Source organism: Elgaria multicarinata, chromosome 12, assembly GCF_023053635.1.
Source record: "Elgaria multicarinata webbii isolate HBS135686 ecotype San Diego chromosome 12, rElgMul1.1.pri, whole genome shotgun sequence".
Taxonomy (NCBI): domain Eukaryota; kingdom Metazoa; phylum Chordata; class Lepidosauria; order Squamata; family Anguidae; genus Elgaria; species Elgaria multicarinata.
The window spans coordinates 21,890,583-21,916,934 of record NC_086182.1 but is presented as its reverse complement, the minus strand read 5'-3'; the positions used below and the strand labels follow the sequence as shown (position 1 = coordinate 21,916,934).

General features: G+C 45.7%; 1 protein-coding gene and 1 pseudogene across 1 annotated transcript in view; both read left to right on the top strand.

Annotated features, from left to right (window-relative positions):
- LOC134407698 (sperm surface protein Sp17-like) overlaps positions 1-26,352 on the top strand; it is an 87,367-nt gene that overhangs the window by 29,987 nt on the left and 31,028 nt on the right. The window lies entirely within an intron of this gene.
- On the top strand, positions 5,541-6,544 carry LOC134407554 (BTB/POZ domain-containing protein 9-like; annotated as a pseudogene).

Below are 26,352 nucleotides of genomic sequence, written 5' to 3'. Positions count from 1 at the left end.
ATACTATGTATAAGGTACTACTAAGAATATGTATAAGAAGATATAATATGTTTAAATGTAGGGAAATGGGACAAGAACAATAAAATATACTACTACTAATATGTATGAGAATATACTAATATATATATATATATCTACTACTAAGAATATCTACAAGAATATAATAATATGTTTAAGAATATTACTAATAAATGTAGGGAAATGGGACAAGAAATGGGACAACCACTACTATAACAAGAACAAAATATGAATACTACTACTACTAATATGTATGAGAATGTATACTAATAGACTACTAAGACTATGTCAAAGAATATAATATAATATGTTTAAGAATAGGGAAATGGTGTGCGTATGCTTTCCCCAAAATGCTCAATCTGTGGCTGCCTGTTGAACTTGACAAAAGCAGCCCACTCCGTCGAAGTTACACAGAGAAGAAAAAGAGAATCCAATTTTTTTGGTATATTTGGTATATAGAAGATAGAAGGAAACACAATCAGGATTTAAGAGAGGGGAGGGGGGAAAAGAACCAACCACTACTATAATATGTATGAGAATGTATACTAATAGACTACTAAGACTATGTCAAAGAATATAATAATAATATGTTTAAGAATAGGGAAATGGTGTGCGTATGCTTTCCCCAAAATGCTCAATCTGTGGCTGCCTGTTGAACTTGACAAAAGCAGCCCACTCCGTCGAAGTTACACAGAGAAGAAAAAGAGAATCCAATTTTTTTGGTATATTTGGTATAGAAGATAGAAGGAAACACAATCAGGATTTAAGAGAGGGGAGGGGGGAAAAGAACCAACCACTACTATAAGAAGAACAAAATATGAATACTAATATAATATGTATGAGAATATATACTAATGGACTATGTGAAAGAATATAATAAAATATGTTTAAGAATATAAATGTAGGGAAATGGGACAAAAACTGTGTGTATGCTTTCAAAAGAAAGCTTTCACAAAAGCAGAACAGTCAGGCTTTAATACAGGGAAGGGGGGGGGGCAACCAACCCAACCAACCCAAACACACACTCCAAAATTCAAAAATAAAGTTTATATTAAATCAAAGTAAGGGGAAAACACAGGGCAAACTAAGCTACAAGTCAGAAAGAAGCAAACAAACACACACACACGCCAAACTAAACCTATCCTAATCTATCTCCAAAGTCCAAAGCAGGAGCACTAACTAACTAAGTGTTCCCTCCACGAACGCCAACCCACAAAGAGACACAAAACAGAAAGTTCTCAGGGTGGGTCTGCCTTAGTCCCCCCTCCAACGCTGGGATTGGAGGAGGATGCTTTCTGAGGAGATCAATTCTCATCAGGATTGGGAGTTGAATGTGCCTGTCATCGCTTCCAAAAAAATAAAAATAAAAAAATAAAAAAAACCCAAACCCCGATTTTTAAAAAAATATTGCACGTGAACCACAGCACGCAGAAAGTTGAGAGTGGTCTCAAAATGACCCCCATCCACGACTCTCTGTGCACAAGAATTTTCAGAACGATAGCTTAAACCCCCCCCCAGTTATCCCCGATTCTTTCCCTCAATGCAATCCTATGGGCGAAAAGCCGAAACGGAGCCCCGCGGTTGACCCTATTTTTAAAAAACTTCTAGCCCGCGACCCGTACGATGCAGAAAGTTGAGAGTGGTCTCAAAATGACCCCCATCCACGACTCTCTGTGCACAAGAATTTTCAGAACGATAGCTTAAACCCCCCCCCAGTTATCCCCGATTCTTTCCCTCAATGCAATCCTATGGGCGAAAAGCCGAAACGCAGTTTGAGCCCCGCGGTTGACCCGATTTTTAAAAAAATATTGCACGTGAACCACAGCACGCAGAGAGGTGAGAGTGGTCTCAAAATGACCCCCATCCACGACTCTCTGTGCACAAGAATTTCCAGAACGATAGCTTCAAAAACAACGTAGTTATGCGCGATTATTTGCCGCAATGCAATCCTATGGCGAAATGTTTTCAAGATGGCGACCGGAGCGCTCCGACTGAACTCGGAGCTCCGAAAAATGGTCGCTTCTCTTCGCCTTGCTTCTAGGGGGTCCGCGGTCCGCTCCTACTCCGCCTCTGGGTAAGGCGGAGCAGGCCAATCCGCTACTGCTTCTACGCTCCTAATCGGAGCGGAGCACATCCCTAATTTTTATTATCTTCAAACCAGAATTGGACAGGACACTCCTTCAAATAGAGGGCTGTCCTCTGTAAAATAGGACGCCTGGACACCCTACTGACAGAGCAGGGGCCTGCCGGAGGACACTTTGCCCAGGGCCTCTTCAGACATGGCGCTGTCCCTGCCTCCATAGACATTTCTCCATGGAAGAAGAATATGGAATCAGCCAACCCTTTGCTATCATCAATGTCATGATAGGGATGTAATGGGAGAATTTGTCACGTATGAACCGTGTGCTCTGAGAGACTGGCCAAGATGAGGTAGAACGTATTAAGGGCATTCACTTTATTTAGGATTAGCTTGTCCTTCTTTCGTCAGCAAATCTCAACAAAGAAAGACTTGTGGTCCTCTGGCAAGGAAATAAAGCTGGAATTAATGTAATAGTGGATTTGAAGTTGTTTGGATTAGGGGGACAAAAGAGGCATCAGCAGGGGGTTCTTTTCCCTAAAAAACAATACAGCAATAACTGGCCCAGTGGGACATCATCAACCACATAATCACCGTGAGTAATATAACTGAAGGAAAATGCATACATTGGAACAAACTCAACTCTGGTGCACTAGAAATACCCTGATCTTTGACTTCCTTTCCCTACTAACAAAACAGTCACTCCAAAATCCCAGCAAGGGGCATATTTCTTGGAGAGACAGGCTCAAGAAATTTATCTAATAATGCTGCAATGCTATGGATACTAACATAAAAGTAAGCCCACTTGTATACTGTGGGAATTACTTCTGAGTAAGCATACAAGAGGACTGGGCTGGACATCAAATACTTCATGCTCAGTAAGGCTGCTTGTTATGTTCTCCAGAGTCTATCTCTCCTCTGGTTCAGAGGACGATTGAGGGGAGGGGGGGACTTTATGCAATAACCCATTTCCTGTGACCCTGGGGACTTCCTGGCCAGAATCATGTGGCTTTTCAGACTCCTAAGACTCAGAGGGCACCCGTCCAATGCACCCTTCATTGCCTTCAGACTGTAGGAGCTAGCAGCTTCTTAACTGGACAATAGCCCTGTAAGAAGCTAACAGCGCCTGGTGCAGAGTAAGTTAACAGCAGGTCCAGAACTGTCAGCCTTCACAAAGCTTCACAGGGCCTCTGCATGTTGCTGAGACAGCAGCTCTTCCTGAGTAAGTTCCAGCCACCATAGTTCTGTCCAGGGCCCTGAAAAGCCCCATCTAGTAGGGGTGTGCACGGACCCCCCGCTCCGCTTCACTTGCAGATCCGCCATTTTTCGGATCGGGCCGCTCCACCCCGCCCCCGCTCCGCCCACTTCCGCTCCGCTCCGCCCGGAGCTCCGGATCCGGATCCGGAGCTCCGTTTCCCCCCCCCATAGGCTTGCATTGAAAGCTAAAAAATTATACAACTTTTTTTCTGTTCAAGTTAGAAACCTCATGTTTGGCACCATGACACCTCATGGGGATATACACACACACGCCAAGTTTCAAAGCAATCCCATCATCCCCTGATTTTTGGCGAATTTTTGAAAATCGGGCACCCCACACACAACATCCCTGCGAGGTGTGTTAAAAAACACGGGGAAAAGCCCGTTCAGATGAAGAAAGAGAAGTTTCCCAGAATCCCAAGTTACCTGTTTTGCCTATGCCCTCCTCCAACTTTGGGATCATCATGACCGGGAGCTGACTCTGCCCCTCAGCCCTTTGAAAAAGGTATTTTTCCCGCCGATTTTTAAAAAACTTCTAGCCCGCGACCCGTACGATGCAGAAAGTTGAGAGTAGTCTCAAAATGACCCCCATCCACGACTCTCTGTGCACAAGAATTTTCAGAATGATAGCTTAAACCCCCCCCAGTTATCCCCGATTCTTTCCCTCAATGCAATCCTATGGGCGAAAAGCCGAAAACGCAGTTTGAGCCGCGCGGTTGACCCGATTTTCACAAAAATATAGCCCGCGACCCGTACGATGCAGAGAGTTGAGAGTGGTCTCAAAATGACCCCCATCCACGACTCTCTGTGCACAAGAATTTTCAGAATGATAGCTTAAACCCCCCCCCCAGTTATCCCCGATTCTTTCCCTCAATGCAATCCTATGGGCGAAAAGCCGAAAACGCAGTTTGAGCCGCGCGGTTGACCCGATTTTCACAAAAATATAGCCCGTGACCCGTACGATGCAGAGAGGTGAGAGTGGTCTCAAAATGACCCCCATCCACGACTCTCTGTGCACAAGAATTTTCAGAATGATAGCTTCAAAAACAACGTAGTTATGCGCGATTATTTGCCGCAATGCAATCCTATGGCGAAATGTTTTCAAGATGGCGACCGGAGCGCTCCGCCTGAACTCGGAGCTCCGAAAAATGGCCGCTTCTCTTCGCCTTGCTTCTAGGGGGTCCGCGGTCCGCTCCTACTCCGCCTCTGGGTAAGGCGGAGCAGGCCAATCCGCTACTGCTTCTACGCTCCTAATCGGAGCGGAGCACATCCCTACCATCTAGTTGTCTTGCATAGCTGGACTTGACTCTGCTTCATTGGATCTGACTCTGCCTTGCTTTAGATCAGCTTTCTTGGGAACCCTGGGCTGAACCAGACGGTATTACCATACTCTCCCAAAGTGCTTATTTTGAAATGTAATTTCTTCTAAAACGGATGTTTTTGCAACTGAGAACTGCATTGCAAAATGCAAAGAACTGCAAAATCTGAATGATAACTGCATTCCAATCCACGAGTTTACTTTAAGGGGCTGGTAAGGTCAGTTTGTGTAAGAATTTGCCCAAAACCCAAATTTCCTCAAAAATCCCTGCCTCACCCCTGTGTTTCAGCCAGTTATATAACCAATACCTGTGTGAAGACAGAATCAGTGGTCAGGACTGGAGGATTCAGAGGATGGCAAGAAGGGAGAGGACCATTTCAGTGTCCCTACCCCCAATTATCTAATGTTCTTCCTGGTGAGGTATGCCTGGCACCAATACCGCCATCTTTTCAGCACCAGATTAAGTCTTTCTTCTACTCCCAGGCATCTGACAGCATGTGATCATGGCTGGGATTTTCATTGCTGATTGTCTCTCTCTCTCTATATATATATATATAATTGTATTTTTAAGGTTTTTATCTTTTGCAAACTGTCTAGAGGGTTTTGGCTATTGGGCGATACAGAAATGCAATCAATCAATCAATCAATCAATCAAAGACAAACAAAAACAAAGAGTCTATACCAGGAAGATCTGTATTTGCACTCTGTAAAACTTAAGCAAAAGTGTTACTGGTTCTAACCATTAGACACCCCTGAAGAGGGCCCAGCTCTGCCACCCGTAACCTAGCTGCCCAGTCCCTGCTCCTTCCTTAGTCAGATCCATGGGATGGAACGCTCAAGCCGGTGTAGGATAAACCGCTCTCCTACAAGATGAGTAACAGTCACCCACTCCGTCCTTAGTAGGTGAAATTGACCATGTTCATATTCTGTCCAATCATGTTGGTGTTCTGATGAATGGGGAGGAGTACAGCGATGTTACCTTTATAGTGGAAAAGAAACGTTTTCCTGCACACAGAGTGATTCTGGCAGCGAGATGCCAGTATTTCAGAGCATTGTTATATGGTGGAATGCGTGAATCTCAGCCTGAAACAGAAATCCCTCTCCAAGATACCACTGCAGAGGCCTTTACAATGCTGTTAAAATATATTTACACAGGCCGTGCAACATTAAGAGATGAGAAGGAGGAGGTCCTTTTAGATTTCTTGAGTTTGGCACATAAATAAGGATTCCCAGAACTGGAGGATTCTACCTCTGAGTATCTTTGCACCATCCTAAACGTTCAGAATGTTTGCATGACCTACGATGTTGCTAGTCTCTACTTGCTTCCCAAGCTGACATGTATGTGCTACATGTTTATGGATAGGAATGCTCAAGAGGTGCTCTCCAGTGAAGGTTTTCTGTCGCTTTCTAAGCCAGCTCTTCTCGGCATTGTACTGAGGGATTCATTTGCAGCTCCTGAGCAGGATATTTTCCAAGCCTTGATGAACTGGTGTAAACACAACCCCAAGGAAAATCATGCTGAAATTATGCAGGCAGTGCGCTTGCCACTGATGAGTTTGACAGAGCTTTTAAACGTTGTAAGGCCTTCTGGATTGCTATCGCCTGATGCCATTTTGGATGCCATTAAAATTCGATCGGAAAGTCGAGACATGGACCTCAACTATAGGGGCATGTTAATACCAGGTGAAAACATTGCCACTATGAAATATGGAGCCCAAGTGGTTAAAGGGGAATTGAAATCTGTTTTGTTAGATGGAGATACGCAGAACTATGATTTGGATCATGGATTTTCCCGACATCCCATTGATGATGACTGCCGGTCTGGTATAGTCAGATCCGTGCCACCTCCCCCCACCGCTAACCACACACCCTGAAAAAGCCCACGGTTCTCTCACCGCCTCCTCCTTCCACAAGTTTGGTTGACAGGATGGTTCTGTTTTCATGCTGGTGTTTCTCTGAGTGGAACTGCACATTAAGCTCACCTTACTTCAAAGCTATAATTGGTACCAAGGGGAATTTAAACCCTTAGATCGATTCAGGACTTGGAACATCAAACAAGTATATAGCTGGGGGGTTTAACAAATGACTGCTACCTTCAAGATTAGCATTGGGTGAGTCAGCCCTTGTGGATCAAGGCACAGACATAGCGTCCATTATGAGACTGTCATATATTTCTTCATTGCCAGTGTGCATAGTCAACCTGTGAGGCTCAAATCCATCTCTTGCCTAGTAACCACAATGATCTATGGAATCACTGACCACTGCTTCTGACTTTACACAGGTTTTGGTTATGTAATTGGCTTATAAACAGTAATGTTTAAGGAATTCTGTCGTCCCCCCCTGCAAATTCTTATACAAACTCTTCAGCACCTTAAAAACAAATTCACGGATCAGAACGTGATTAGCCTTCAGATTTTGCACTTCACTTTTTGCAATGCAGTTCTCAGCTCCAAAACCACCTGTAACACTGCTATTTTAGAAGAAAATACATTTCAAAATGCTCACTTTGAGAGAAAATCCATTTAGAAATGCATATTTTGTGAGAAAATGTCTTCAACGCTACATGTCGAAATATGTAATTAAATACACACTTTCGTGTGGATTAAAAAAATCTGCACATTAATATGGAAAGGGGATGGAAAGGTCTTAGAAATGAATGCATACAAAGTGATACGGATCAGAAATAGACTAATCCATCTATCTCCTGGTTCTACAGCTTCTTGGTAAAAAATTTTTTTTTTTAAAAAAAGCTGTAGCATGGTTTTTATTAGTCGACAGAAGAGAGGGAGACAAGCTCAAGACATTTGCTGCCTGAGGTTGAGCAGCAAATAGACACTCTACCACTAGAATCATAGAATCATAGAATAGCAGAGTTAGAAGGCGCCTACAAGGCCATCGAGTCCAACCCCCTGCTCAATGCAGGAATCCACCCTAAAGCATCCCTGACAGAATAGAAATAGGCAGAGTGCCGGCCCTACCATTAGACAGAGTGAGGCAGCTGCCTCAGGCAGCAGTTGCTGGGAGGCAGCAGGAAGGTCTTGGAGGAGAGAGCTGTGGTCCACATGGCCTATACTAGGGTGACCATATGAAAAGGAGGACAGGGCTCCTGTATCTTTAACAGTTGCATAGAAAAGGGAATTTCAGCAGGTGTCATTTGTATAGATGGAGAACCTGGTGAAATTCCCTCTTCATCACACCAGTTAAAGTGCATGAGCTATATTAGAGTGACCAGATTTAAAAGAGGGCAGGGCACCTGCAGCTTTAACTGTTGTGATGAAGAGGAAATTTAACCAGGTTCCCTATATATACAAATGACACCTGCTGAAATTTCCTTTTAAGTACAACTGTTAAAGATACAGGAGCCCTGTCCTCCTTTTCATATGGTCAGCCTACCTATACTGCATCCCCTAAGCTAGCCTGCTGCCTTTAGGTGGGGTGGAGGATGCCGTTCCATTGCCAATGTTGGAAAAAAAAATTCAATAGCCAATCCAGTTGGCTTTCGTACATGGAATGGAATGGGGGCACCATCTTGTCTTTTGCCTCAGGCATCAAAATATCTTGGGCTGGCCCTGAAATCATTGTGCAGCTGTTCTGCCCTTTCCTCCTTAACTGGTTTTCTATGATGGGGGGGGGGAACGGTGGAAGGAATGGTGGGAAAACACGGGAGAGTTACAAATGGAAGACGTCATCATCTTTGCCCTCCATAACATTCTGTGAAGGGAGCAAAGCAGTCACACAATAAAAGCTCCAGTAAAAGCACCCTGATTGTATTTTAATCTGTTGGTCACTACTTTGGGGCCCTTGGTATTGTATAGAAATAAACAGCAGTAGTAGTTGTTAGTTTTTGCCTTGATTTTGCAATGGAGAACAAAAATGCCACCTTTTAGGTAAAGCTCAGCCTTCTGCAACCTGCGTTCTCCATAGAATCATAGAATAGCAGAGTTGGAAGGGGCCTACAAGGCCATCGAGTCCAACCCCCTGCTCAATGCAGGAATCCACCCTAAAGCATCCCTGACAGATGGTTGTCCAGCTGCCTCTTGAAGGCCTCTAGTGTGGGAGAGCCCACAACCTCCCTAGGTAACTGATTCCATTGTTGTACTGCTCTAACAGTCAGGAAGTTTTTCCTGATGTACAGCTGGAATTTGACTTCCTTTAACTTGAGCCCATTATTCCGTGTCCTGCATTTTGGGAGGATCAAGAAGAGATCCTGGCCCTCCTCTGTGTGACACCCTTTCAAGTATTTGAAGAGTGCTATCATGTCTCCCCTCAATCTTCTCTTCTCCAGGCTAAACATGCCCAGTTCTTTGAGTCTCTCTTCATAGGGCTTTGTTTCCAGATGTGTTGTACTCCTCCTCTCAGCATCTCCAACATTCCCAGACTGGTTGAGGTTGTTGGGAGTTGTAATAAGACATATCTGGAGGGCCCCAGGTTGCAGAAGGCTGAATGAAAAGCATCTTTAGGTTTCAATGGCATGATAGCGTTTCCTGGCTCCAGTTTGATGTTTTAATGCTGATCATGTAGTAGGATAAAAAGGGGGAGAAATCCAGCCATAAGAGAGCCTAGGAGGGATCCAAAAATCGATTGAGAGGCCATCTGCTCTTAAGATCAAATAGAAAACTAGTCCCCTGTGGAGGATTACCAACAAGGTTTTTAACACCCACTGAAAGCAATAGAAAAAAAACCCCACACGCCCTTTGCTTTAGTTTTAGTGGAGTTGGGATTTGAGCCACAGAAATGGAAGAGCCTTAATTTAGAAGCTGGAAGATGATTTTTAATGCAAATGTTATTGAAAACAGTGGCAAGACAAAAAAAGATAACAGTGGCAAGACAAAAACTTCCTTCCCACTGACACTCAAGGAAGAGTGACATTTTCAGTACTTAGAGCCTTATGTTTGCGAGAAAGAGTCGCTGAGGCAGACGATGAGGACTTGAGAGGTGCTATAAAACCCTCATGTTCCCAAAACAAACTCACTGGCTGAAAAACATAGGAAGGGCGGAGGGGAAATCACATTTGCCTAATTTCAAGGCAGTCTAGGGGAAAGCACCGTGGCTCTTTAGAGACGGTTCCGACATGTGTGACGATCAAACAGTGACCACCGAGGCCCTCAAGTAATGTGTTAGATACAAAAAACAATCATGGCTGATGAATCAAGGCAGGTGAAACCCCCCCCCCCCCATGTCATCTCAGTAATATGTACCAGGAAAGGTATCCACTTTGCCAAGTGAGACAGATGGCTAACTTTTGTTTAACTTGCTTTTTTGCTATAGACCACTGATGGTCCATTTAAGTTTGAACCCGGCCTTGTCATCTGAGTAACATGCAACAGGAAAGCTATCCCGCTGTGCCAAGTGAACAGATGCCTAGCTTTTGTTTAACTCCATTGCTTGCTAAGGACAACTGACAGTCCTTAGAGCCAGCCTAAGATGCTTGCTCAATGGCTTTTGCTGCATAAAGTATTATTCTTCAATGAACATGGCTGGCTGGTGGCTACTGAGCTACGACTCATCCCACAAGCATGGGCGAGGGGTGGAGAAACGGCTGGTGCTTGCAGTGTTGCCAGCAAAGGAGGCAGGATTTGCCAGCTGGCTGAAATAAGGATTCTTGGGAAGTCCTAGTCAGATGCAGCTTGCTCTTGGCAGGGGAAGGATGAAAACGGTTGCTGCTGTTTTACAGACTATCATGCCTGCTCCCTCTTCCCATATTCAGTCTGCAGATTTGTAAATAAACAGGGATCACAAAAACACGGCATGCCACCAGCGCGCTCTCCTCACAAAGAACTTTCCGCTGCGTGGGGAACTGTAGAGCCACACACCTGGAAAGTACTTTTCAGTGGGGCCTGATCCCACCTCCAACCGCCAGTCGTCAATGCCCTGTTCCAGCAATGAAGAGGGCACAATGAATGCATGGTGGGGGCTGCAAGATCGTGGCAGCATGCTCAGGTGCCCTGTGTGTTAATTTTGAAAGGTGGAGCAGATACTGAGTGTCATCAGATGAGTGTTTTATAGCATGCTTGTTACTAGCCACTTGCGGATTTTGGCGGGTCCTTTTCACGATGCCATCTGCCTCCTGCTCGTCTCCCCCTCCTCCTGCTCATTTTTCCGTCACAAAAAAAGACCCGGAAAAAATCAATATTTTTGGCTGTAATGCAACTTGCATTACCATTTCCTGATGTGTGCAGGATCATCATCATCATCATCATCATCATCATCATCATCATCATCATCTCCTCTTACCTGCCTCTCCCTCTGGATTGAGGCAGGGAATAACATTAGATACAAATCTAATAAAATACGTAAAACTGATTAAAACTTATAAAACTGATACAAATTAAAATAACAATCAAATATCTTAAAATTCGATTGGGTAGGCCTGAATGCCCACTGAATGGGACACATGGTTGTTGCTGGCTTTCTCTTTCTTCCCCGTGTGAAGAAAGAGGAAGCTGTTTGTCCCTTCAGCAGCAGGAGGCCAAAGTGACAGTAGGGAAAAGCAATCCCACCCACCCCGGCCATCTGATGACACTCACTATGCTTGGTTGTATTATTTATTTATTTAGTACATTTTTGTACTGCCCAACAGCCGAGGCTCTCTGGCAAGTTCACAACTATTTAAACCATAAAATACAATGTGATAAAATGTAATATAAAACTTTAAAAAGTTTTGAAGTACTGTGTAAAACCAAGTAAAACCCGACAGTATTTTTTTATTTATTACATTTATATGCCGCCCCACAGCCGAAGCTCTCTGGGCGGTTCACAAAAGCTAAAAACAATAAACATAAAAAGTATACAATCAACATTAAAAGTATACAATAAACATTAAAATTATACAAAATTTTAAAACCATCAGAGACATAAAAACAACAGTATAAAACAGCAGCAAGTTACAGCCCAGAGGCAGGACACGGAATAAAGGGCTCAAGTTACAGGAAGCCAGATTCCAGCTAGACATCAGAAAAAACTTCCTGACTGTTAGAGCAGTACGACAATGGAACCAATTACCCAGGGAGGTAGTGGGCTCTCCCACACTAGAGGCATTCAAGAGGCAGCTGGACAACCATCTGTTAGGGATGCTTTAGGGTGGATTCCTGTATTGAGCGGGGTGTTGGACTCGATGGCCTTGTAGGTCCTTTCCAACTCTGCTATTCTATGATTCTATGAAAGCCTGGGTGAAGAGGTGTGTTTTCAGGAGGCGTTTAAAAGATGTCATGTTTTTTGGCTCCTGAACTGTATGAGGGAGGGTGTTCCAGAAGGTGGGTGCCGCGAAGAAGAAGGCCCTACTGTTGGGATTCTTCATGGTGACGGTCCGTTCATTTTGGAAAGACCAGCAAGGCTTCCTCTGATGATCTTAAATGACTCCTGGGTGTATATAAGGGAAGGAGGCCTGCTAGCCAAGCTGATTAGGGCTCTAACTGGGGTCTCTCCATACACTCAACGAATCAGCTTCTTAAAGGGCTTTCCCCATAACATTTATTTATTTAAAATATTTATATCCCGCCCTATATCACTAAGATCTCAGGGCAGCGTACAGATAAAAACATACAGTATAAAACAATAAATATACACAGTTAAAAACAAATTAAATCATAATCCAAGTTAAAACAATATATAACGGGAGGGGGGAGGCACATGGGGACATTGCCCCAGCCCTCACATATGAGGGGTACCTCACACATGGAGAGGGCCCACATCAACACTGGCACTGCTGCATTGTTGCCAACCCTTTCCTTTCAGAACCCCACTAACTTGAGCTCCATAAACCTAACGGAAGTGGGTGGGTGGAATTGCAAAACAAAGTCTACTGGTGGCTGTGGCCTTTTGTCATGACAGCATGAGCAAGACGGTTGCAGCTGGAGGCAATGCTAATTAGGGATGTGCTCCGCTTCTAATCGGACCGGCGAATTAGAAGCGGAGCGGGGTGCTTTGCCTCCCCTTAAGGCGGAGGCGAAGAGGATTGGGGGGCCGGCGGAGCGTGGCGAAGAGGATCGAGGAGAAGGCGAATCCTTCGCCTCGATCCGGAGCTCCGCCGGAAAGGTAAGTGGGGTTTACCGGGCCTTGCCGCTGTCGCCCATGCGGCGACAGTGGCAGGGCCTGGTAACCCCCCCCCCCCTCCTCTCCCTTACCTGCCTCTGTCCGCGGTCCGTCGGCTTCTTCAATTGAGCCCACGGTTCAACCAGGAACCGCGGGCTCAATTGAAGAAGCCGATGGGCCGCGGACGGAGGCAGGTAAGGCCCCCCTCCCCCTTGGTCCCTTACCGGGCTCTGCCGCCGTTGCCGCACGGGCGGCGACAGTGGCAGGGCCCGGTAACCCCCCCCGCCCTCCTCTCCCGGCCTTACCTGGCACCACTCCCCTCCACTGCGGAGCTCCAATTCGGAGCCAGAGCTCCACGGCGAAGAGGAGCGGAGTATGGGCGGAGCGGAGCGGGCCGATCCAAAATTTTCAGATCGGCCCACGGGGCGGAGCGGGGGGTCCGTGCACACCCCTAGTGCTAATAGCAGCCACCAGCCCAACCACAATCAAACAGACAGTATGGGGTCCTCAGCACAGTGACTACTGAGGTGCCAGTGTGCTGACAGAATGCGTGAAATCAGAACAGACTCCATTTTAGGGGCCCTCAAATGAACATTCCACTCTGGGCCTCTTCGTGTCCTAAACCAGGCCCAGTGCCAAAGAGAGACTTCCAATGAAGACAATAGCCCCCTCGCTGCCCAGCCACTGGTCTATAGCGCCATCCTGCCTTTAAACCTGCAAGTTATGTTTAGCTGTCAGGGCAGCAGTGGAGGCTGGTGACTCCGATGTCAGTGGGGCTGTTAATTTGCTGTGGGTTTCGATCAGAACCGGTCAGAATTCTGAAGGAGCCACCCAAGGTGCTGAACTTATTTTGGGGATAGGATTCAAATGGGTTTTAGTCAGAATCAGCCAGAACTCTAAAGGCACCATCCAAGGTGCTGAACCTGTTGTGGGGATAGGGTTCAGCACCTTGGATAGCATCATTGTCGCTGGAGTCCCAAGTGGTCACGGTGGCTCAGAGACTTTTACCAGCTTCATCTGGCTTACCAGCTACGGCCTCTTCTGGACAGGGATAGCTTGGTCACAGTGGTACAGGCATTAGTAACCTCAAGACTGGATTACTGCAATGCACTCTATGTGGGGCTGCCCTTAAGACTGCTCCGGAAGCTGGAGCTAGTGCAGAACGCAGCAGCTTGGCTGTTGTCAGGAGCTGCCTCTTTTCAGCATATTTACTGAGGGAATTGCACTGGCAATTCACTACTGGGCCAGGTTTAAGGTTTTGGTATTAGTGTCCAAAGCCCTAAACAACTTGGGACCAGGACACCTGAGAGAGCCCCTTCTCCCTTGCCATCCTGCCTGATCACTGAGGTCATTAGAGGCCATGCTCCTGGTGGTTCCACGTGGAACTATGGCCAAATCGGAATCTACCAGAAGAGCCTTTAGTGTAGTGGCCCGTTCTCAGTGGAACTCCCTGCCCCTGGAGGTCAGGCAGGTGCCAACAACAGGCTGCTTCTGGCACCGCCTGAAAACAACTCTGTTTCAAGAGCCTTCCTTAACCAACTAGCCACTGTTTTTCTGGTTCTTTGTTTTTAAATTGAAGAATTGTAGTTTGCTTTTTAAATCTTCTTTCTTTTACTGTTTATATCTATGTTCATCACTCTGGAATCTGTGTTAGATAATAATAATAATAATAATAATAATAATAATAATAATAATAATAATAATAGGAGCCACCAGCCTCCACTGCATAGCAGATAGCCATTGGTCGACGCGTCTTCCTCCATGGCTCTGTCTACGTTTTTGAAACAATCTAAGCCAGTGGGAGATGTTCCTGTGATGTTGCTCCAGATGTATGAGGACAGCAAGTCCCGTCTTTGGCCATTGGTAGCTGGGAAGGAGAGGAGTTGGAGTCCCACATCTGGAAGGCACATGGTTGCTGTAATTACTACAGGTCTAATTATTGCTCTCTCTTTGCGTGGGAACAATCGGCGTTCATCCTTTAAACCTCATCACATTCGTACATCAGGCCGTTCAGTATAAACATTACAACTGAAGCCTGCCAGGGAGTTCAGTTTAACATGACAGTAATGGCACCAGTGTTTATAATGGTGACAATCTTTCGCACACAGTTTGACAACTTAGAACTGGAGTTGGCATCTTTCCTTTCTGGGCAACAAGCTAAGATGGCACCCCTCCCAGGAGGAAGCTGTTGAACTCACATCCTACTTGTGGGTTTCATTGTTGAGTTATGGCTTTAGAAGCTGATTAGTTATGGCACAGACTGGGTTTCTGGCACATAACCTTTTGTGTTAAGTCTCTGTCTGGGCCTTCCAGAGACTAGCAGAGATTGCAGCGGTTCTCAGCCAAGTCAGCAAAGACGTGAATTAAGACAGAGATTTTTGTAGGTTAAAACAAACCTTTTACTGGCAAATAAATATATAATTTAGTTATGGCAGTACAGATACAAATACTTACAAACGATCAGTCAATACAGCTCACATCAAGTTGGGTAAGGGACATGGAAGTTATAAGTAATGAACATGAAAACACATTTACTTTTATAGACAACCTGTACAATGATGCAACTCCTTGCAACCCTTAATTGAAGACAATCAGTTAGACAATTATTCAATTATGACACTCAATGTCCAGGTGTAGAGTTGACCTTTAAGTTTCTGCTGAGTCTTCTGTTCTTCCAGATCCTCAGCAATTAACAAAGCAATGGAAAACATAACCAGGATCCATTCCAGGATCCAACATTCATCTCATTTCATTTATTATATTTCTATGCCGCCCCATAGCTGAAGATCTCTGAGAGGTTCACAAAGATCAAAAACATTAAAATACATTATACGAAGCTTAAGCCGATTTCCCCAACGTAATTGCAGCTTCTATCACAAGTTGTTGTTTTCCTTCCCCCCCCTTTGTCTCAGGTGTTTTAACTATATTACGATATTTTAAACATGCGTATGTTTTAATAATTTTTCTGCCTTCACCATAACAATTCAATGATTGTGTTTTTATTGACTTAATGATGTCTTCCACTGTTTCTCATTGGGTCTGTGACCGTATAATAAATGATGGTGATAAATGATGGTGATAAATGATGATTATACAAAGCATAAAACCATTTACATAAAAAAAGGATCAATAGACAGCATACAGACAGACAACATATAGCTAGAAACAGGGCTGGGCAGAGGAGGGCCGGTTGGCATGGGCCTATGATTTTGAGGGGCCTACTCCGAGTCCCCCTGGGCAAAGTTGCTTGGTTTTTCTCTTGTTGTTGACGAATTTGCCCAAAGAAAAGCACATAAAGCATTTCTGAATGTGAAGAAGTGATGTCTTACATACATCTTGAATAAAAGTGCTTGCCATTACATTTTTTTTATATAAATTGTTTTAGTTCATATGTATTTAGAACTGATTAAAAAATACTTAATGAGCTGTTTGAAATGGGGCCTACATTTCCTATCTGGCCCAGGCCTATGACCAGCTTTGCCTGGCCCTGGCTAGAAACAATGGGCCTGTTCAGACAACACACTAAGCCATGGTTAAGCCACTAACCCTTTTGCCACAAATGGTGAGTGAGCATCTTTAACCACGGTTACCTAGCCACCATAATTAGGAATGGTTCACATGACACACTAAGTCATGGTTCACACGACACGTTAAATCATAATGGTTAGCTCAGAAGGCTTAACCACAGCAGCTTAGTGTCATCTGAAAAGGGGCATTGTCTAACTAATCAACCAAAGGCAAACCAAGACTTGATTAAAAACTCATTATATGCTGCCCAATGCCTGAGAGAAGAGGGCAGTTTTAACCTGGCACCGAAAAGATAACAATGTTGGCATCAGGCAGGCCTCATTGAGGAGATCGTTCCACCATTGGGGGAGGGGGAAGAGGGAACCCCCCTTGTTACCATATTCCAAGCTTCCCTCAGAGGAGGAACTGAGAGGAGGACCTTGGGTGATGAGCGTAGTCTATAGGTAGGTTCAGGTGCTGAATTTACACCAATTGTTGGGGAGAAAGAGCAGAAGAAGTCAATTGCCTTCATGTCCTGCTTATGGGATTCCCATAAGACATCTGGTTGGTCACTATGGTGAAAAAAGGATGCTGGTGCCCTCTAGATGTGTTGGCACTACAACTCCCATCCTTCCCAGCTGCCACAGGCATTGGCCCTGCTGGGTGGGATGATGGGAGCTGTAGTTCTGTGGGACACCAGGTTGGGGAAAAGTTTGGACTCGATGGATCTTGGGTTCAATTCAGTATGGCTCTTAGGCTCTTATTTATGCATGTCGGAATTAAACAGATTTCTATCTTTCTTCTCTGTATAAATCTGTTTTCATGGTGGCCAACGGCCTAGGTTTAAAATACATCATAAAACATTGTGATCTGTAAAACCACAATTTAAATGGGCATGAAAACACATGCAATCTTACTCCTGCCCAAATACGTTTTGTAAGGTCAGAGTGTGAGCTTGTGCTACTCTTTCCAATTTAAGAGATCGTTTGGATTATTTTTGCATCAGAATTTCAGATGAACATATTAGTAATTTTTTTTTTAATAGCCGTCATAAATTACACCACCTGGTAATGCAAAGATTTTTTGAGAAGTCCGTCCCCGGGCAATAAGAAAAGACGAGCTAATGAAGAGTTGCAAGATGGAATGGGAGAATGGTAATGTTGCTTAGCAACATCCAAGCCGTTATTTTATAGAAGCATTTTTATTTTTTAAATGTAGGCAGAAAGCTCAGATGGGAGAAAACACACAGCTGAGCCTTGGTAATTCTCACCCTCTTGCTTTGCTCCCTGTCAGACAGGTACAAAATCCCCCCCACCCCCGCCAGCTTGCTCCACATGGATTTAATTGCACAGGCATCATGGCAATGAGATTTCATATCCCAGAGATGTTCCAAATGATCCGTGTGTTGTTCAATCCAAATGCCATGGACTCATGCTGATTTAAGCCCTATTAGGTGAATGGAACAGGTTAGGTTTAAACCTGCCCAGAGGTTTCAACTTGGATCAGGCCATTTGCTTTTATGGGTGCATATTTACAAGGAGAAGGAGAAGGAGAAGGAGAAGAAGAAGAAGAAGAAGAAGAAGAAGAAGAAGACCCTTGCTGAGACAAGAATGGTGGTCTCTGTGCCAGTTCTAGGACTTTGAGCAAGCCATCCTCCATAGGGCCCCTCTCTCAGTGGGTCTATTTTCTTACCGCCATGGTTCCCTGCTGCTATTGCTCAGCCTCCTCTGTTTCATCATTGCCACTACTTGCTTGAATCATAGAATCATAGAACAGCAGAGTTGGAAGGGGCCTACAAGGCCATCGACTCCAACCCCCTGCTCAATGCAGGAATCCACCCTAAAGCATCCCTGACAAATGCTTGTCCAGCTGCCTCTTGAAGGCCCCTAGTGTGGGAGAGCCCACAACCTCCCTAGGTAACTGGTTCTATTGTCATACTGCTCTAACAGTCAGGAAGTTTTTCCTGATGTCCAGCTGGAATTTGGCTTCCTGTAACTTGAGCCCATTATTCCATGTCCTGCACTCTGGGATGCTGGAGAAGAGATCCTGGCCCTCCTCCATGTGACAACCTTTTAAGTATTTGAAGAGTGCTATCATGTCTCCCTCCAATCTTCTCTTACTCAACAGGCAGAGTCCAGGGAGCAAGTAGGCAGTGGCATCTTCTCACCACCACCATTGTTTGCGCCAGTGTGAGAGGTGGGTGATCGAAGGGGTTGGAATGATGAGAAGAGCATCTCCAGGGGCCTCTTGTCAGTGGGCCCTGTTGGGTGTGGATCCTTAGCAGGTGCCCAATCATGCCTACCCTCAACGCCGGCCCTTGGCTGGTGTGGACCACTAGCATAAGTGGATGCAACAGGTGTGCAAAATGGACACAACAGGCCATGCAATTTATTGACAGTGATTAAAGTAAGACAAAATGAAGCAATGCTTTCTTTTCAGGATAGAATAATGAAGCAGGCTTTGAAGACTGCATATGCAAATAGAATCCCGGTCAGCCTTATGCCCGGCTTTCCCAGGCACCTGTGGCCCCCAGAAACTGCAATACTCAGCCTGCATCAGATTCGGAATTGAATCCAAAGTGAGATGGGTGTTGCTGAGGCGCCCCGAATCTAATTGTAGCTGATTTGGAAGCCCCAAATTGGCCTCCAAATCAGGGGGAGGGACATGTACAGCCCTATTACATACTGACATAAATTACATAAATCGTGGCAAAGTTTCTTACTGAATTACTTGTGTATTTTTCTGTGTGACAGAAAAAGAGTGTGTGTGTGGGGAAATCAAATCCGTCTGAATGGGTGCTGAAACAAATGACACAACACCATCCATGAAACACACACAGGACAGGTTTCACAAGATCCAGGCATCCCTGCCTGCAGGACCATGCAGGCTAGCCCCAGCCACACACAATGCTCTCTTTGGGGCAGAATCTGATAGACATGACTCCGCTCCCACTTTCAATGGGTGATAGATGTTCATTTGGTACCCCCTAGTGCAGGGGTGGCTGTGGCGTTACACCCCACAAGTCAATTCCAAATGTATGTCTGCGGTTTGTAAGTCTGTGGTTTTTAGAATGTTGGCCTGAGTGGGCGGAATTAGAATTTCTTGGGAGGGGGGAGGAGTGATATATAAGGGAAGGACTGAGGGGATTGAGAAAACTGCCCAGAGAGCTCCGGCTATTGGGCGGTATAGAAATGTAATAAATAAATAAATAAATAAATAAATAAATAAATAAATAAATAAATACTTTTCAGGGAGACTTGTTAGGTACTCTTAGAGTCTGTAATGCTCTCTGTGTTTATGGTACTTAAGTTCTGGGAAATTTGAGGGTCAGTGTAGTGTTTAGAGTGTGGTGTGCACGTAGTGGAAGTATATTAATCAATACTGAGAATAAAGAAAGTTCAAGAGTGATTGTGTGAGAAAAAGGAAAGCACGTATGTGAATGAGTGACAGGATTGTATGAAAGGTTTCAAAAAGGTTTTTAAATGTTGTTAGTTGAAACAAAGCTTGTGAACTTTTAAAAATAAATTTGGATTGTTTTGTTTTTAAACTACCACAAAAATCCCACGTGTCTGTTTGGCATTTATCATCTTAAGTTTACACATATAACACCCACTCTGGCAATAATTCACCTAAGCAGATATAACTCACAGCACTTTATTATATATATTAAAATCTTTCTCCCTTTTAAACCCCTTTCTCCACATAGTTTGGAGGAAGGTGGTTTTTATCCCTTGCCTCAGGCGTATCAAGCTGTGGTGCTTGGCTTGAGCAGAGAGTAGCTGTGGCGGGGTCTGGTGTTCAGAGCCTGTGTCGCCCCAGTGGCAAACCTCTTTCAGCCCAGGGGCGAAATTCAGAGAAGCTCTCCAGGAGGGTAGGTGCACATTTCAGTGCTGTGTAGGGCTGAAGGCAAAGGGGCGAGGCCAAAATACTATCTTGAAGCTCTTACTGCCAGTAACTCAGCCTTAGGAGAGGCATCTCAACCTTTTAGAATCGGGGGGACGGGACGGGGACCTGCAAACGCTGGGAAACCATCAAAAGAACCTCCAGAGAGTAAACGTGCATAGGATTGTGCTGTAACAATGTGAGCAGGGAAACCCCTTGTTCAAATCTAACCCAGCTGTGAAACCCACTAAGGCAGCTGTCCTATATCCACTCACCTGGAAGTAAGCTTGGGACCACAATACCTGATGGAGCACTTCTCCCCGAATGAACCTACCCATACACTATGACCAACATCTGAGTCCCTCTTCTGAGTGCCTCCTGCAAGGGAGGTTCGGAGGATGGCAACAAGGGAGAGAGCCTTCTCGATGGTGGCCCCTGATTTGGGAATGCTTCTCCCACTGAAGTCCACCCTAGTGCCAACATCTTTCCGGTGCCAGGTCAAGACTTCCCTCTACTCTCATGCTTTGCAGTTGGCATTTTGGTTAATATTTAAGGTGACCCTAGGTCCATCCCTCTCTCTTCCTCTCTGTCTGGTGTATGATCAGGCAGTGGTAACTGACAATAAACTGGGCAATTGCACACACATGCCTTAATAAATAGAGACCCGTAGAACTGGCAATGAAATGTTGGGTACTGTTTGTCTTCCTGGCGTGTTTCTATGGCACAGCGAGCTCTTAATGCCAGGCTGCCTGTCTCTTTAAGTATTTAAAGGATGTTAGTTAGAAGCAAGGGGAGTTGCTGTAAAATAAGCTGGAGAGAGAGAGAGAGAGAGAAATTAAAAAGCACACGGAGAATTGGAGCTGCTTGAGTAGGTCTGATAGGCTCCCCAGTTGAGAGTAACTGGGTTACGTAGGCATAAGCTCTGTTCAACTTCAGCACCTGCAGAAAGAGCTGATCTGAAGGCAGCAAGGGATAAAAAAAGGCAAGTTCTCATTAAGTGGAGCAGAAAGCGGTTCTCTGCCTTCTCAGAATATCAACCTCCTGTTGGCATCCAGGATGGACTGCTGTAATGTACGTACACACCTGTACATTTCTTTTTCCTTTGAATGGCACAAAAATTAATTTTACGTGAATGTAATAATTTGATGGGAAAAAATTGAAGTCAAGGTGTGGCAGCGGGGTGGTTTTGTGACTGTTGCTTTCATTTCTGAAATATGATCAGGGGAAACCCGTGCTTTCGGTGGACTGCATGGGGGCTGAGTTGTCTCTGCATCTGCTCCCTTCTTGATATTAGGGGGTGGACACTCCCACCTTTCTTGAGGGGATTAGGTTTCCTTCCCTGGGATAGCGGAAATTCAGAGGGGATCCGTTATAATTAGGGTGCACCGTTTACAGGGTGAATTTTATTGGAACTCAGTGATGTTCTGGGGACACGGCTTTATGTTTCAAAGGTGTTAAAATCTGCCAGCTCTCTTGAGTCTGTGTAACTTTAATTTAAGGGGTGCTTTGACTCTGTTGTTGCTCTCCCCCTTCCTAGCATCTTTAAGTCAGCTTCTCAGCACGGCAAAGCAATTTCTAGTTGCTGAAATATTGAACACGATTTAACAAGAGGACCAGCAGAACTGTTAGTTTGTGTGTGGGTGTTGTTGCTTATTTCTGTTCCTGTGCTGGGGAGGAAAAGAGAGGCGGGAAAACAATGTCTTTCGGGGTTGTTTTTTGGTAAAGGGCTGTGAAGGGAGAACAAGGAGCAAATGCAAAAGCAAGAATCAAGGCTTTAATCCCCCACCCACCCCACCCCTTTCAAAGAAACTCACTCCGACGCTGAACTTTGGACCGCTAGAACTCTTAAGCAGATTTGTGATTTGGAATGGCAAAAGCAGCTCAAGAATGCATGCACTGGGGGGGGGGGATACTTATCTTGTGATGTTTATCCCCTCATAGCCTTTTGCTTTGCTGGATGGGGTTGATGGGAATTGTGGTCGAACATATTTGAAGGGCTCCCAGATGGAGAAGGTGGCTTTAAAGGCTGCAGCTGGTGTGCCTATCTTAAGTGCCATCAGCATGTCCTTCCATGCGTAAAGGGTTAAGGAACACAGACTATGCCAGAGATCCGTTCATGATCATTTCCCACTTATTAGGACTCCCCTATTTTTGCCTTTGAGGGATGCCGCGTTAAGAATTCATCTGTGTGAGTTGCTAGGGTTCCCTTTTTTCCAGTTCCCAGAGGCTGAAGAAGTTCAATATCTGAGTGCTTGGGTGGGTGCAGCATTTTGATTTTAGTGAACATGTAGGCAAGCGTAGAGGTGCATGAGCGCCAAGGCATAGTGCAGAACACAGGACCATCCTGTTTCACACCCTGTAACTGCTGAGCTATGTTCGGAACCATCGATAACATCCAATAAGACTTCTGATGTTTAGACAATGCTGTTTTGAAGGGGTATCTTTAACCAAAAGAACAATGTCCTTGGCTTTGAAATCGGTGAGTAATAAATGCCTATGGTACACATCTGGATGGTGAAGATCCTTCAGCAGTGCATAACAGTACAGATGTTGGGCAATCCTGGTTCCAGGTTTCAGTGGTGATGGTGGTGCTCAGGGAAGGCAGCTGAAGAAATAGCAAAAGCAAAGAGGAGGAACAGGTCTGTGGGGCTTTGGGCAGTTGTCCCAGCTCCAAGTTTTGGAGATGCTTTGAGCAAGGTACCCAAGTGGGCCTCCTCCACCTGTCTAAGGCACCACCTTACTTCCCCTCTTCCTCTGAAGCCAATCAGCTCAGCATAAGAGTACAAGCAGAAGATGCTGCTCCATCTTTTCACTCTTCTCATTGCTGGTATGCTTGTAGATGTAGAGGGCAAGGTGGGCAGGATGCAACAGCAGTCAGGACCAGAAAGCTCCAGAGAGTAGGTAATGGGCCCCACTGCAAATGCATGGGCCTTTGCAAATGCCCAATGATGCCTAGCCCTGATGCAGGTCCTTGCTCCAGGGGTTGGTAGTGGGCCTTTACAGATGCCTAACAATGCTGATGTCATCCTTGGGATTAGAGCTCATGGAGAGCTCCTTAGCATGAGAATAAAGATGTTACAAGCCCATTCCTATTGTCTCCTGCGAAATCTTGGAGGGTATGTAGAATCATAGAATAGTAGAGTTGGAAGGGGCCCATAAGGCCATCGAGTCCAATGCAGGAATGTAGCTGCTCATCACCCAAAATACAGCCAACAATACACATAAGAAAGGCTTTCCCAATAGGGTTGTCGACTTTTCTCCCCTGTGACTCTGAAGGCTGCATGACAAGCAACTGCAAATTCACCCAGTGATGCTTTCCCCATCACTGCCTTGCGCAGGCACACATAAAGTCAGTCCCCATAGCCACACCCCAAGGAGAGTCCAAAAATCCTGTTAATCTATATCAACCAACCAGTTCTAGTAGTTCTTGTCTCCATTGGAGCACATCTTTCGTAGAGCTAAGGGGGCTTAACTGCCCATTCAAAACTAAGCCGTTCCAAAATTCTTTGCATTACGGCAGGGAACAATACATTGTTGCTGGTGACAATTTATCTCCCCCCCCCCTCCGCCCCAACAGACACATCAAGCTCCTTGTGAGAATTGCTGCTAACATCGAAGGGAACAGGGAAGCCTGAGAAGGATGGCAGGTGATATGAGCATCCCTGCTAATAAAGAAGTGAAAGAGCTTCATCCCTGAGCAACCTGCTTCTACTACACCACAGCATGTTTTTCACATAGCTGTTAAAGGAAAAAGAAGGCTGCTTGGGAAGAGGAGGAGGAGGAGGAGGAGACGACTGTGACAATCCTCTTTTTAGAAACTAGGGCTCATGTTTTTAGGGGCATGGAAAATTACCAGCTATCATACTTGCAATGTAATACGATGACCAGCCCTAATCACCTGAAACCATTAGACTTAAAAGGAAGCCCGGATTCATTCTAACAGCTTGACCCAGAAATCCTCCCATGTCCACCGAGCTGGATGTGGAAGGATGCAACAAGCACTCATGGAGTGCTTGAGTTGGAATTCCCCCACAATCCTCTTTGCTGAGCCAGGAGAAGTTAGCACTGATGTGTTGGCGGTTCCCCTAGGACTTGGGTCTGCTTCCAGCCCCTTCAATTAGGAGACGGCAGAGTCACACTGCATTGCTTTAAGTGGGATCAAAACTGGGCCGCTTGGTTGCAGAAAGCAGAACGTTGGTGGATTGTTTTAGGCCTCAGAAAACCGGGGCTGCGTTCAAGGGTGGGCTGTGGGCTGCAGGGTGTGCTGGCAGGTCTGCATATGCTCTTTATGGAGGTCAGGAGCACAGGTACTTTCTCGATGGAGTTCAGCATAGGATTCTTACCAAAAAAGAAAGATGTGGGCCATTTCGGAACAGCGTTCACAGAATATGACAGTGGAGGCCGGTGTCTCAGATGTCAGTGGGGCTGTGGATCCACTCTGGGTTTCAGTCAGAACCGCTCAGAGTGCTAAAGCTATCCAAGGTGCTGAAGCCCATCCTCAAAATAGGTTCAGCACTTTGGATAGCTCCTTTAGGGTTCTGACTGAAATCCAGAGGGGATTCAAAGCCCCACTGACATCGGAGCCACCAGCCTCCACTGGAGCAAGGGTGCAGAACCCCCCCACCTGCGGGCCTAATGTGGCCTGCTAGGATTCCCAATCTGGCCTGCGTAGCTTCCTGGGGGCTTGGGGATAGCCAGGCACAGCATGAACCCAGGGACCTGCCTGGAGCTGGGAGGTCCAGCATCTCTTCCTAGCATCAGCCAAGTCCCTTCCTCTGTTTTCCAGCACGGGGCCCCACCAAAAGTGGTTTAGGAGGGAGCAAAAGTCAGGTCTATTCCACTCAGCCACTCCCTTCTCTGAAATATACAGGCGCCAATCAATCCGAGCAATGCCCTGCACAATGCGCCACCAGCAGAGAACAGGTGTGCAGGGAAGGCGCCAACGGCTGGCATTGTTGGGAGCCTGCCAAGGCCCACGTGCCAATGGGGGGGAGGCATTGTGCTGCCCTTGCCCCCAGAGCCCCCGGCTCTGCAGCTGCTGTGCCTTGCTGCTGCTGCTGCTGCCTGTTTACCTGCCCCCTTCCAAGCACAAATACAGAGATAAGAGCAAGGAGAAGCACAGCAGCCTCCACTTGCTTTGCCGTGTGCTCAGTGGAGGCTGGTGGCTCCGATGTCAGTGGGGCAGTGAATCTGCTCTGGGTTTTAGTTTTAGTCAGAACTCTAAGGGAGCTAGCAAAGGTGTGAAGCTCTCCCTCAGGCTGCTCATAGGGGCAAGCCAAGGACTGCCCCCCCCAAACCTGGAACCAGCGCTGCAAGTGCTACAAGACGATTGAGGGGAGACATGATAGCACTCTTCAAATACTTAAAAGGTTGTCACACAGAGGAGGGCCAGGATCTCTTCTCCATCATCCCAGAGTGCAGGACACGGAATAACGGGCTCAAGATAAAAGAAGCCAGGTTCCAGCTGGACATCAGGAAAAACTTCCTGACTGTTAGAGCGGTACGACAATGGAACCAGTTACCTAGGGAGGTTGTGGGCTCTCCCACACTAGAGGCATTCAAGAGGCAGCTGGACTACCATCTGTCAGGGATGCTTTAGGGTGGATTCCTGCATTGAGCAGCCCGTTATTTCGATGGCCTTGTAGGCCCCTTCCAATTCTGCTATTCTATGATTCTATGATTCTAAGTGTGACATAGCAAAGTACGGTTGCCAACTGGCCACGAACACACCCTGCTGGCCAGCTCCTGTGCAAGCGAAAGAGCTCCTGTCAGATGACAGAGCACCTGATTTGCATGCAGAAAGTCCTGGGTTAAATTCCTGGCATCTTCAGTTTTAAAAAACCCCAACAATTTGGAAATGAAAACACACCTTTTTTCTGTTCACAGGCATTTGCATCTTCCCTCCTTTCCCTCCCTCTGTGGCCTCCTGTGGCACATTTTAGTCTATAATCTCCTCAAAGTATCACAGCCACTGGTGGTGTGTACACACACACACACACACACACACACACACACACACACACACACACATCTCTCTGTCTCTCACATGCACAGACACACACACACACGCATCCAGATGGCTATATATGCATTTTTGTAAACAGTGGCTGTGTAATGTGTAGCAGTAAATTTATGTTCTTTCTTTGTATGTATGCGGAGAACAGTCGTCTTTCACAACAGCATCCCACTGATGTTAAAATCATCTTTCTCGCTATGGTTTATGCTAATTCAAGACTAGTCGTGGGAAAGAAAACCCAGAGTT